Genomic DNA, 13,031 nt, shown 5'->3' with positions numbered 1-13,031 from the left:
TTTGGACAAGAAGAGAATAGAAGCTTTTGAAATGTGGTGCTACAGAAGAATGCTGAAGATTAGATGGGTAGATCACATAACTAATGAGGAAGTATTGAATAGGATTGGGGTGAAGAGAAGTTTGTGGCACAACTTGACTAGAAGAAGGGATCAGTTGGTAGGACATGTGTTGAGGCATCGAGGGATCACCAATTTAGTATTGGAGGGCAGTGTGGAGGGTAAAAATCGCAGAGGGAGACCGAGAGATGAATACACTAAGCAAATTCAGAAGCATGTAGGTTGCAGTAGGTACTGGGAGATGAAGATTCTTGCACAGGATGGAGTAGCATGGAGAGCTGCATCAAACCAGTCTCAGGACTGAAGACCCCAACAACAACAACATGAATAATGATAATAATAATAATAATAATAATAATAACAATAATTGCATAAAAGAGGTACATAGATATAAAACATTGGGGTCAATTCTAGTGTCCGATACCACCCGTCGGCTTATGAGGTAATGTGTGATAGGTTTTTTGTTTGTGCCGCAGATTGCTGTCGATGAACTTTAAATGATTTCTCTGGATTTCCTCGTTACGCGTGTATATTAAAAATTCGATGTAGATTGTTTTGTTTTCATCTCATAATTTGTTTTCGGCACAACGAAAGCAGTAGTGATTTATAAGTAGCCGTGATTTATAAAGGCTTGATTTCTGACGCTGTTCGTTATGGATGAATCAGTTGTTTTTGCAGCGAAAATTCTGCTTCAGAAAATGAGTGACCGTAAATCGACTATAAAATTTTTGGAATCATTGGGCGTCTTTACTGAATTTTGCAAGTGCAGTGTCCGTGGAAATTATATGGTTTTGACGAAGGTTGCGTCATCACGAACTTCCGACAAATTCATGTCATGCTAACCTACTATTTTTGCTATGAATGATCTTGCAAATCTGTCATGCATGAAGCAGGGGTTTCGTATGGCACTGTAGTCGACTGGTTCTCGTTTTGTAGAGAAGTCTGCAGGGAATCTATAAAGTATAGGGGGTCATTGGAGGGGGTGGGGGGTAGGGGCAGTGGTTGTAGTTGAAGTAAATGAGTCACATTTTGGAAAGAGAAAGTACGAAAGGGTGCACGAGGTTGTTGGGCTTTGGGTTTTTGGAGTAGTAGTTTCTGGAGGAGATTGTGCTGATGTTGTGTTTAGGGTTTACCAAATCGGACAAAGGAAGTCTTGACATCTTTAATAGAAGAATATGTGGAAGAAGGTTCTGTAGTCATGTCGGATGGGTTTGCCTCGTACAAGGGGTTGGGTGGAAGGGGTTATCATCATTTGGTCGTGAATCACAATATTCAGTTTAAAGATTATAAGACAGGGGCATGTACTAATACTTTCGAGGGGTATTGGGGGGGGGGGGGGGCTGTAAAATCTATTGTCGGGCGGGGAAAGAGAAGGATTTCTGTGTTGCAAGGCCATTTGGATGAATGCTGTTGGAGGAAGAGTATTCCTAAAGGTTATTGTTTATTTCTTGCATTTATGAAAGTAGTCAGCAAAATGTACAAGCCCAGTTTTGTTAGTTAATTGTTGGTGGGTCTGATACTTTTTTCTTGTTTTATGTTGCGTTTTTTATGTTACTGTATTGTGCCAGTGCTACTTCTTTGGCTTCTCTGGAGGGAGGTTTTTCTGTCGTTTTAATATTTTCTGGTTACAATGGTGGGCCGTGGGGTATTGCTGTGTCTTTGCCGGAGGGCTTTTGTGATTGACTCGTGGTTTCATTTTTTTTATTATTTTAAAATTTTGCGTCTGATTGAAGGCGGGTGGTAGGGAAGAACTGATTTGTGTGGTACCTCATTCGTGCCTGGCAGATTGTGTTTATTATTATTTTTTTCATTACTTATTCTGGATTTTGCTTCTTTCGTTACAGTTTCACCTTCTAACATTATTATTTCTTGTTATGTCCTTATTTCGCCCTTGTCAACCTCGATCTTTGACTCCTTCGGAAGTTCATATGCGGTAAGTTTCTTTTTATGTAGCCACTTTTATGTTTTCCTTTTCGATGTTTCTGCAACACTTCTCTTATTTTTACTGTCACTCCTGGTGTATCGATTTTACTGAGTGTTCTTTGGAGCTACTATAGCTGGTGTGACTTTCGTGTAGTAGAGTTATCGGTTGCAAGGTTTGGTCATTTTTGCGTTTTATTTCTCTGTGTGTGCAGTAATGTGTGTAAAGATTTTCATTTTTTGAAAGTCTAGTCGTATTACGTAGTTCACTAAGAAGATCATTTTTTAAGCACGTTTCTGGTATGTTATACGATTTTTGCGCAACAAACAGTAATATTGCAATTGGTAACTAGAAATGACCTCCTACATAGGTTGCTTCTAGTTACCGAATCCAACTATTCGACGGTTCATTATTTAGATCGTTTTTACAGTACGTGTAGAAAATATAATATATGCACTCATAATTGCTCTCGTGTTCTTATTTATTTGAGGCATCTTGAACTCGTTTAAATGAAATTCGCGCGTAAATAATAGTCACATTAAATGTATTATTTTATGGCATGCTACATTCGTTTGTTTACGAGTATGATCCGTTGTATTCATAGATTGTCCATTGCAGCAACTTTGCCTTTCGTATGACGTCATTGGTCAAAGCCGACGGGTGGTATCGGACAATAGAATTTATCCAAACATTGTTTATGAAACCACTGCAGTAGCCATTTTTGTTTGATATTAAATCTATTAACATTTGATAGTGGAGCATTAGCATGGAGAATAGGCTGTCTAGTATCTACTGCTATTGCCTGCTTTTTCAAGCTTCTATCTCCTGATTTCGAGACTGTTGCATATGGCACCACTGGCCAGCCACTGCTTGTGTTTAACGGCAATGTTGGAGTCTGTACACTGTGCGCAGTGATGGCCACCACTTGCTGTTGCACTCAACAAGAGTGTGTGCAGAATAACTTGGCTGGTAAATGCGCAATTGTTAGGGCACATGTGGGGAGTGCAGTAGTGGTGGGGGTGATGGGGACGTGTTGTAGGGGAAATGCTGAGTGCTGGAGGGGTAGTGCCATTGTAAACTGAAGCCTACACTCACATTTAAAAAAAAAAAAATATTAAGTGGAGCCCCTCCAGGCTCACACTTGTGTGGCGACCATTGAAAATGATCTGTCACCTCTGCTTTGGGTACAATATGGAAAGAATTCTGATGGAAATGCAACAAAAGCAGCGATTTACTTTTGTCTTGCTTGTTAACCATATGTGACTTGGAGAAAACCATCACGAGTGGGTAATTTTGAGTAAAACCTACACATTTCTCTTGTTACCATGTTAAAATTTGCTTCTTTTGCCAAAACATAGCAGAATTTACACAGTGTCACCTCACTAACAAGTTGTTCAGATGCAATTGTGAGAGACTTCTGAGACAGTGGTTTATTAAGTGAGGAACTGAGAAAAAGTAAGGTCAGTAGCGTATGAAAAAGTGCATCCTCAGTACAAAAATAAACATGTAATGTCTGCACTTATGTTGTTCCAAACCCCATAGCATTCACCATTTCACCAACTATCGATGGCCCATAAAAATTACATTATTTCATCTAAAAAATCTAAATAGGCTACTTTCAGAAAGACTGTAGGGTGTGCGGCTCTATTGTGCCATCGCCGACTGGCTGAAAGGTGCTAACACTGTCTCGCCCAGAGCTTTGGACGAAAACTGGTCGCTCTGCATAGACCACTGTATTCTGCACGGCCTCTTAACATTAAACAGAAAAGGCTGTGAAATGTTTGCTGGTGTACATCCGTTCACTTCTACTTAATAAGTTCTGGGGCCGTTATTTACGCCACTTACCGAAGTTAGTTTTAATCTGTTGGCAACCGAAGTACCCAAATTCTGCAGCCACTGTAAAGTAACAAAGTCCGTTAAAACATCATCTACCTCTAACACTGAATCACGTTCGAGAAGGTGCGGGCAACTCGCCGTTCATTCGACACACGCACATCTGTCCAACAATTGCCAGTCATAAAATGCCATGCATACTCGAACGATTTTGATGACTAAGAGGCCGGCCGGTGTGGCCGTGCGGTTAAAGGCGCTTCAGTCTGGAACCGCGTGACCGCTACGGTCGCAGGTTCGAATCCTGCCTCGGGCATGGATGTGTGTGATGTCCTTAGGTTAGTTAGGTTTAATTAGCTGTAAGTTCTAGGCGACTGCTGACCTCAGAAGTTATGTCGCATAGTGCTCAGAGCCATTTGAACCATTTGAACCATGACTAAGAGTGTGTGAAGTGTATGTGCAAACTTCCCACTTCTCTTATACGAGTCGACTTACTTTATGTACACAGCCGATCTTCTTCTCTGGATAGCCAGCTTCTTCTCCGAAGAAAGATGCTTGTTACAGGAACCTTAAAGACTCTCTCTCTCTACTTGCGGAATAATAAGGTACTCGAAGAACACTTTTCAACAACTATCGATATATTTGAGCTTCATAAAGAACAAAATTCACACTTCGCACATAAACATTAGACTTCTTGTAAGTCACTCGTATCGTCTCGCATTAGAAACAGATTTAAGTACATTTAGCAAAGAGCTGGCTTAACAGCCATAACTCTATTACAAACAAATCGTAAAATACGTCTTGCCTCCAGCAAGTCCAAGATAAGAGTTTTTTTTTTCAGACTTCAGAATCTCAATTGTTCTTGTTATTTATAAAAATGGTCACTGATACGATTAGCCCAGAATAACCTAAAAGTTCCGCGGCTCTTTCCTATATTTCCGGAAATGCCACCCTTTCCAACAGCCTATTACAATCCACATATTTGCCAGAGAAAAATAATTCCACAAATTTGCAGTAGGCAGCTAGAATGTGTGAGACGGGCGAGGCAGGGGGCAGGGAAGCATTCCTTTCCCTCCAGCACTGCCAACTTCAGTATCCAAAATTCCAGTAAAAAAGGTTTGAAAATTTCAGAAGATTCTTTTAAAAATAATAAAACGAAGATGACCTAGGTGGCAGTTCGCTTTTTGCAGTTTCAAGGGCTTTGCACTCAGTTTCTGGCTAGGTTTGTGACGTTGTTACTGAACATACATGTCATAAAATACGAGGGCGGATCAAATATAAACGGGATTTTATTTTTTACATAAATTCATTTATTGAAAAGCTCAAGGCAATTATAATTTATTTTTCCACATAGTCTCCTGCTTTGGAAATGCATTTGTCCCAGTGTATGGGCAGCTTTTTGATGCCATCATCATAAAAAGAACTGGGTCGTGCCACCAACCAGTTGCGCACGAAGTCTTCCACCCTCTCGTCATCTTCAAATCATCGCCTTCCTAGAGCTCCTTTAAGCGGTCTGAATAAATGGAAATCACAGGGTGATAAGTCTGGGCTGTAAGGAGGACGATCAAGCGTAGTCCAGGGCTTTTCCTGTAGCTTGGAGACAGAACTGCAGTACGGGGTCGCGCATTATCGTGGAGGAGGATGACCTGAGTAGTGGGACAACCTGTGTGTCACCCCACTGAGGTCATCCAAGATGGTGGCCGTGACGTCAGCTGATGACACGAGTACCATTATCCAAGATGGCGGCTTTTGGCGGGAAAGTGCCACGTCCCTCTGTTGGGAAGTTTGAATTTTTGGAGGGAAACTGAATTATGTGCTTCTATGGGTCCCACCTTTCCGACTTTTTTGCAAGATGGTGCGTCATCCTCTTGGAAAATGGGTGGGAATTTCGAATTTTGGAGGAAATTTTTTTTTCTCCACTCACGTGACCAGAATTGGTGGCGCATGTTCAGTCTTTGCTGAGCTGTCATTGTGGAACCATCGTGATGTGTTCGATCATCAAGATGAATGTGAAGGATGGAGCAGCTTTCAATAGCTGCATTACATGTACACATTCGAATGAGGCCTGTAGCCACAGTTCACTACATGAGGTATGGAAGAGTATGATAATGGCAGAGTGTAGGAGGAAGAAGCACAAGAATTCAGTTCAGCAAATTGCGACAATGCAGAGGGATGGAGCCGAGATGCATGTCATAACCAACACATGCTCATGCACATGTACAAACTGTGGAGATATTCAACATGAAGCATTCACTCTCCCAAAACGGAAGAGGCAGGTAGTTGATGTCAATTCGCTGCAGTGGAAGGATATTCGTACACGCGATATATACCACTGAAGAGCAACTGCTCATTCCCATCCTCATGGCTGTGCAGAATGTGTTCTATCGAAGAGCTGTTGGTGTCTGACCGGAAGGAGTTTAAAAGCCATGTTGCCTGTAAGCATACAGCCGAGGACTGCACCGATAGCCTCAAACATGTAGAATGGAAGCGAGCATTAATGATTGAACGTATGAAGAGGAAATGCTTTGCATCGAGATGCATTAAAGATGCAGTACACAACGCATCAAAACATGTTTCTGCTAGAATTGTCTGTCATTTCTAAAACCTACATATAAGCTCCCACCCCACAAGAGACAACTGCCTCCGATTCAGCAGACCAAAGAACTGAGCTAGTTCGCAAGTTCCCCGCTAGACAGCGCTGCAATAGGTCATATGAGTGCAGTTCAGCCAATAGGAGCACAGCATCATGATGACGTAGGCAGGGTGTATATAAGGAGAGCCCAGCAGCTGCTCAAAATCTATCGTCGTCAGTCAGTCAGTCAGCCAGGATGATGAAGTGCCAGTCAGCCCAGCAGAACAGATGGGGGAAGCAGCAGAAAAGTATGTATCTACTTTGCTCTATTATTATTATTATTATTATTTCTGTAGCAGCAACATATGATGCTGATGATTCTTCTTCTCTCTCCACCAGACGTATCTGTAGAGTCCCCCTCCAGCTTGCCAGGATCAGCACACGTGTCAGCAAGATCCAACCTGTCAGCACCAGCAACTTCCATCCCCCAGTATATATGAATTATGATGAGGCAGATGAACCAATAGATAGATTTTGGCTGTTGATGGCTTCAGCTGCAGCGAGTAATAGAGCATATTCGAATGAGGTTGCTCAATAATTTCAGAAATTAGAGATTGAGGAATCATTGAATAATAATAGCAAGTATGGAAACAGTAGTTCAGGAGCTTCACAAACCAGCACACTGAACATAACCTCGCGGACATGTGATGATTAAAGGACTGGATGACTTATGGCAGGCGGATCTTGTGGATATGGGTCTGAACAACTGTGAGAATAAAGGTTTCAAGTATATTTTAATGGTGATTGATACATACTCTAAATTCACATGGTCATGGGGAGAGATGCTGCTGCAGTGTTCGAGCGTTTGCTGCAAACAGGAACGAATCGATGTTCTGACAACCTTCAAACCGATCATAGTGGAGAGTTTTACAATGAATATTTCAAGACTGTGATTTAGCGGTACGGAATACACCACTACTCAACGTTTACCCACCTGAAAGCGAGTATTATGGAGCGTCTGAACAGAACAGTGGAAGCGATTTAATCTTCGTGGGTCGTAAAAGTGGATGGATATCCTACCGCAGATAATAGCACGGTATAATCGAACCAAATATAATACAGGGTGGCCCAAAAAGGATGGTCACATTTTAAATAACTATAACTCCATCAGTTTTACAAATTAATTTTATTCAATTACGTAACTAAATGCTCCCAGGCACCCAATTACAAGAACTAACCACAAAAAATCATGTACGGAAAATGACTTCCGGAAGATGGTGTCCTTCCTCGGTGATGCATTCCACAAGTCTTTCCTCGAAATTTTCCATCACTTTCACTACTGTTTCTTCTTGAATTGCCATAATTTCCGCACTGATTGCCTCCTTCAGATCAATTAAGTTTCGGGGCTTCTGTACGTAGACTTTTGACTTTAGGTATCCCCAAAGAAAAAAATCACAGGCTGAGAGGTCAGGTGATCTCGCGGGCCAGTGGACATCTCCAAAACGCGAGATGATGTGGTGGGGGAACATCCGCCTTAAAACACACATGGAGTCATTGGCTGTGTGGGCCGTGGCCCCGTCCTGTTGAAACCAAATTCGATCTCGATTTACATGTAACTCTCGCAGTTTCGGCACCAAAAAGCTACGTAGCATGTTAACGTAACGTTTCGAGGTCACTGTGACTGTAGCGTTGTTCTCCTCAAAAAAATAAGGACCAACAATCCCCAATCTTGAAATTCCACACCAGACTGTTACCTTAGCACTATGAAGAGGCTTTTGGTGCAATTCTCTGGGATTATCTGCTGCCCAGTACCTGCAGTTTTGTTTATTGACATAGCCGTCTAAATGGAAATGGGCTTCATCTGACATAAGAAGCACAACATCATTATTAGAGTACAAGATGTCAAGCATTGATTCACAAAATCGTCTTCGCTGCTCAAAATCACGATCATACAGCTTTTGCGTGATCATAATTTTGTATGGGTGAAACTGTAACTCACGGCTTAAAATACGCTGCAACGAACTACGGCTGAGGCCTAAAGTTTGAGCACGACGCCTAGTGGAACGACGCGGGCTTTGCAGCACTGACGCTCTAACATCATCAATGTTCTGTGGAGTAACTGCCGTACGTGTACGCCCTGTAGATTTACCACTTTTGACAGACCCTGTTGTCCGGAATGCAGTCACCCAACGTGATATGGATCTGCGATCTGGAATGGGTCCATCACGCGCTACACCAAAACGTTGTCGAAACAATCGTTGCACAGTAATAAACGATTCATCATTTCTGAAAAACTGTTCCACAGCAAAAACACGATGCTCGACCGTCCACTGCGCCATCTCGTGGCAAACTGGGTGTAATGGCCGACTTGCAGACGGCCGGCAGTGGTCCCCCCTCCTCACCTTTCAATGGTACTACGCAGTTCAAATCCGACCATCCTTTTTGGGCCACCCAGTACAATAAAAATGAGACCGATTGATGTTCATAAAAATGCCGGATCCACGCAAACAAAGGTTTAATGTAGGTCACTTAGTACCTATTTCAAAGCACAAGACTGTATTTGAGAAATCGTACTTATCAAACTGATCAGCTGAAATATTCACAGTATCCAAAGTGCAGAGATCGAACCCCCGAACATATATCTTAAAGGATAGCAAAGGTGAAGAAATTGCAGGATGCTTTTACACAGAGGAATTGCAGAAGAGCTCTGTACCGGATGTAATCCTCATAGAACGTGTAATAAGACGTCATGGGAACAGAGCACTAATTAAATGGCTCGGATTTCCTTCATCGGAAAACAGCTGGATTGATGCTGACAAATTACTATACAGGGTGGTTCACTGATCGTGACCGGGCCAAATATCTCACGAAATAAGCATCAAACGATAAAACTACAAAGAACGAAACTTGTCTAGCTTGAAGGGGGAAACCAGAAGGCGCTATGGTTGGCCCGCTAGATGGAGCTGCCATAGGTCAAACGGATATCAACTGCGTTTTTTTAAATAGGAACCCCCATTTTTATTACATATTCGTGTAGTACGTAAAGAAATATGAATGTTTTAGTTGGACCACTTTTTTCGCTTTGTGATAGATCGCGCTGTAATAGTCACAAACATATGGCTCACAATTTTAGACGAACAGTTGGTAACAGGTAGGTTTTTAAATTAATATACAGAACGTAGGTACGTTTGAACATTTTATTTCGGTTGTTCCGATGTGATACATGTACCTTTGTGAACTTATCGTTTCTGAGAACGCATGCTGTTACAGCGTGATTTCCTGTAAATACCACATTAATGCAATAAATGCTCAAAATGATATCCGTCAACCTCAATGCATTTGGCAATACGTGTAACGACATTCCTCTCAACAGCGAGTAGTTCGCCTTCGGTAATGTTCGCACATGCATTGACAATGCGCTGACGCATGTTGTAAGGCGTTTCGGTGGATCACGATAGCAAATATCCTTTAACTTTCCCCACGGAAAGAAATCCTGGGACGTCAGATCCGGTGAACGTGCGGGCCATGTATGGTGCTTCGACGACCAATCCACCTGTTGTGAAAGGTGCTATTCAATACCGCTTCAGCCACACGCGAGCTATGTGCCGGACATCCATCATGTTGGAAGTACATCGCCATTCTGTCATGCAGCGAAACATCTTGTAGTAACATCTGTAGAACATTAAATAGGTAATCAGCATACATTGCACCGTTTAGATTGCCATCGATAAAATGGGGGCAAATTATCCTTCCTCCCATAATGCCGCATCATACATTAACCCGTCAAGGTCGCTGATGTTCCACTTGTCGAAGCCATCGTGGATTTTCCGTTGCCCAATAGCGCATATTATGCCGGTTTACGTTACCGCTGTTGGTGAATGACGCTTCGTCGCTAAATAGAACGCTTGCAACAAATCTTTCATTGTCCCGTAATTTCTCTTGTGCCCAGTGGCAGAACTGTACACGACGTTCAAAGTCGTCGCCATGCAATTCCTGGTGCATAGAAATATGGTACGGGTGCAATCGATGTTGATGTAGCATTCTCAACACCGACGTTTTTGAGATTCCCGATTCTCGCGCAATTTGTCTGCTACTGATGCGCGGATCAGCCGCGACAGCAGCTAAAACACCTACTTGGGCATCATCATTTGTTGGAGGTCGTGGTTGACGTTTCACATGTGGCTGAACACTTCCTGTTTCCTTAAATAACGTAACTATCCGGTGAACGGTCCGGACACTTGGATGATGTCGTCCAGGATACCGAGCAGCATACATAGCACACGCCCGTTGGGCATTTTGATCACAAAATCCATACATCAACCCGATATCGACCTTTTCCGCAATTGTTTTTTTTTCTCTTTATTGTGATTTTAAACACCTTATACAAAGGCGGGCTGTCAGCAGCACAATACGCCACTCTTCAGCCTTGAGTTTGACAACAAGTAGTACATAAAGGTGGCACAGAGTAGACAGTAAAAACGGTGGGCAAAAAATGCAGACACTAAAAATCGAAAAAACATGGAGCCGATCACGCTGGACGAGAAACATCACTAACACTAGTTGACACGGCGCACGTAACATGGATGATGGCGACGGCACGTGAACGGTGGTGGCGTGACGGCGAACAACACTACACACAAACGAAGGCACACACACGAAACACTGACGGCGATGATCTCCGGCGTGCGAATGTTCACTGAGCGCATGCGAGTCCGGGGACCTGCCAAGAGAGGAGGAGGGGGAAGGGGAGAGGGAGGGCGAGAGGGGAGAGCAGAGATGCCACGGGCAGGGGAGAGGGGGAGGGAGGAAGGGGGAGGGGAAGCCCGGGGGAAGAGGGGTGGAGGGAGGGGACGGGGGAAAAGGAAAGAGAAGAGAGGGAGGGTGCCTAAAGGAAAGGACACCGGAAGTGGGGGGTGGGGCAGGGTCAAAGTTGATAGAAGGGGTAGATGGAGGGGAGGAGGACATCATCAGGGAGGGGGAGCTGGTGGAAGCCACCTTGGGAGAGGGTAAGGAGGGTTGAGAGATGGAGACCGGGTGGGACGTGGGAGTACAGGCGCGGCAGTGGGCGGGGGCGGGAGAGGATCGGGGAGACTAGTGGGTGAGGAGGATCGAGTTTACAGGAGGTGTACAGGATCCGTATCCTTTCAAGGAAAAGGAGGATGTGGGGGAAGGGGATGAGATCGTACAGGATCCGCGTGGGGGAGGGGAGACGGATGCGATAGGCGAGGCGGAGAGCATGGCATTCAAGGATTTGGAGGACGCAATTGGTAAACTGTCCATTTTAATACGGGTAATGTATCACGAAGCAAATACAGTGCGCACTGGCGGCATGTTACGTGATACCACGTACTTACACGTTTGTGACTATTACAGCGCCATCTATCACAAAGCAAAAAAAGTGGTCCAACTAAAACATTCATATTTCTTTACGTACTACACGAATATGTAATAAAAATGGGGGTTCCTATTTAAAAAAAACGCAATTGATATCCGTTTGACCTATGGCAGCGCCATCTAGCAGGCCAACCATAGCACCATCTGGTTTCCCCTCTTCAAGCTAGACGAGATTTGTTCTTTGAAGTTTTTTCGTTTGATGCTTGTTTCTTGAGATATTTGGCCCGGTCACTATTAATGGACCATCCTGTCTAATAGGATGCGTAGACCTCAATCACCTCAGTAGCGTACAGTGCCTGATAGGAGACACACCATAGTGAAGTGGAGGTGGCATTCTCGACAAATTACCAGTTGAATTACACATTTGAGGATATAACTTCTGTGGACAAGGAACAAAGTTTCAGAAACATTTGGTACATGGCGACAGAGGTATTAACCTATCCGACGAAGCGTGCCTGGGGCACGACCTAGCCTACGCCGCTAATAAAGATCTCCTAGCACGTCACGTCGCAGACAGAATTTTAGCTGATAGAGCCAAGGAAATCAGACGAAGAAAAGATATTGGTATAGGACAATGCGTGACTGCATTCGTTGTTGATAAAACCATGTGTGGTAAAATTAAGTTAGACTTAGGAATGCTAAATTTCTAACGAATTATGAAAGCAGGTTGTCTGAAAAGGTGCATTCTCACCTCGATGTGTGCAGCCAAGCATGCAATGATGAGTAAGAAGAAGAACAACAATAAGAAGGAGGGTAGAATTAAATGTACTCAAGACATCAGCCGGAATTATTCGTTCGTCGTTCCAGCTCTTGCGGCTCTATCAGCAATAGGCTCACTCACGGGAGGGGCTGCAGCTGTAGCCAAAACAGTCAAGAATGCTCAAAACGCCCAAGACCAGCTAGAGGAGGCAAGAAGGCATTAACGTGTCATGGAAGCTGCAGCCATTGGATAGGGTCGATACTTGAAACCGTACAAAAAAGGACTGGGCCTCTTCATAAATAAAAAAAAAACCGTTAGCGATTATACTTGATCGAGCGTTCACGAATAAAGATCTCCTTAAGGTTGTTAAAGAAAAACTCCACATTCGAGGATTCCGTGGTGTCTTTATGTGAGATACATTACCGAAGACAATGTGGTGAACTAATGAATGCGGAATTTACATGTTGTAGGCGGTCCGGGAACCCATTGGGTCTCATATGTAAAGAAAAGTGCAAATACAGTTTATTATTTTGATTCATTTGGAGATTGACAGCCAC

The sequence above is a fragment of the Schistocerca nitens genome, chromosome 2 (assembly GCF_023898315.1).
Source record: "Schistocerca nitens isolate TAMUIC-IGC-003100 chromosome 2, iqSchNite1.1, whole genome shotgun sequence".
Classification (NCBI taxonomy): domain Eukaryota; kingdom Metazoa; phylum Arthropoda; class Insecta; order Orthoptera; family Acrididae; genus Schistocerca; species Schistocerca nitens.
Note: the sequence above shows the minus strand (reverse complement) of the source record.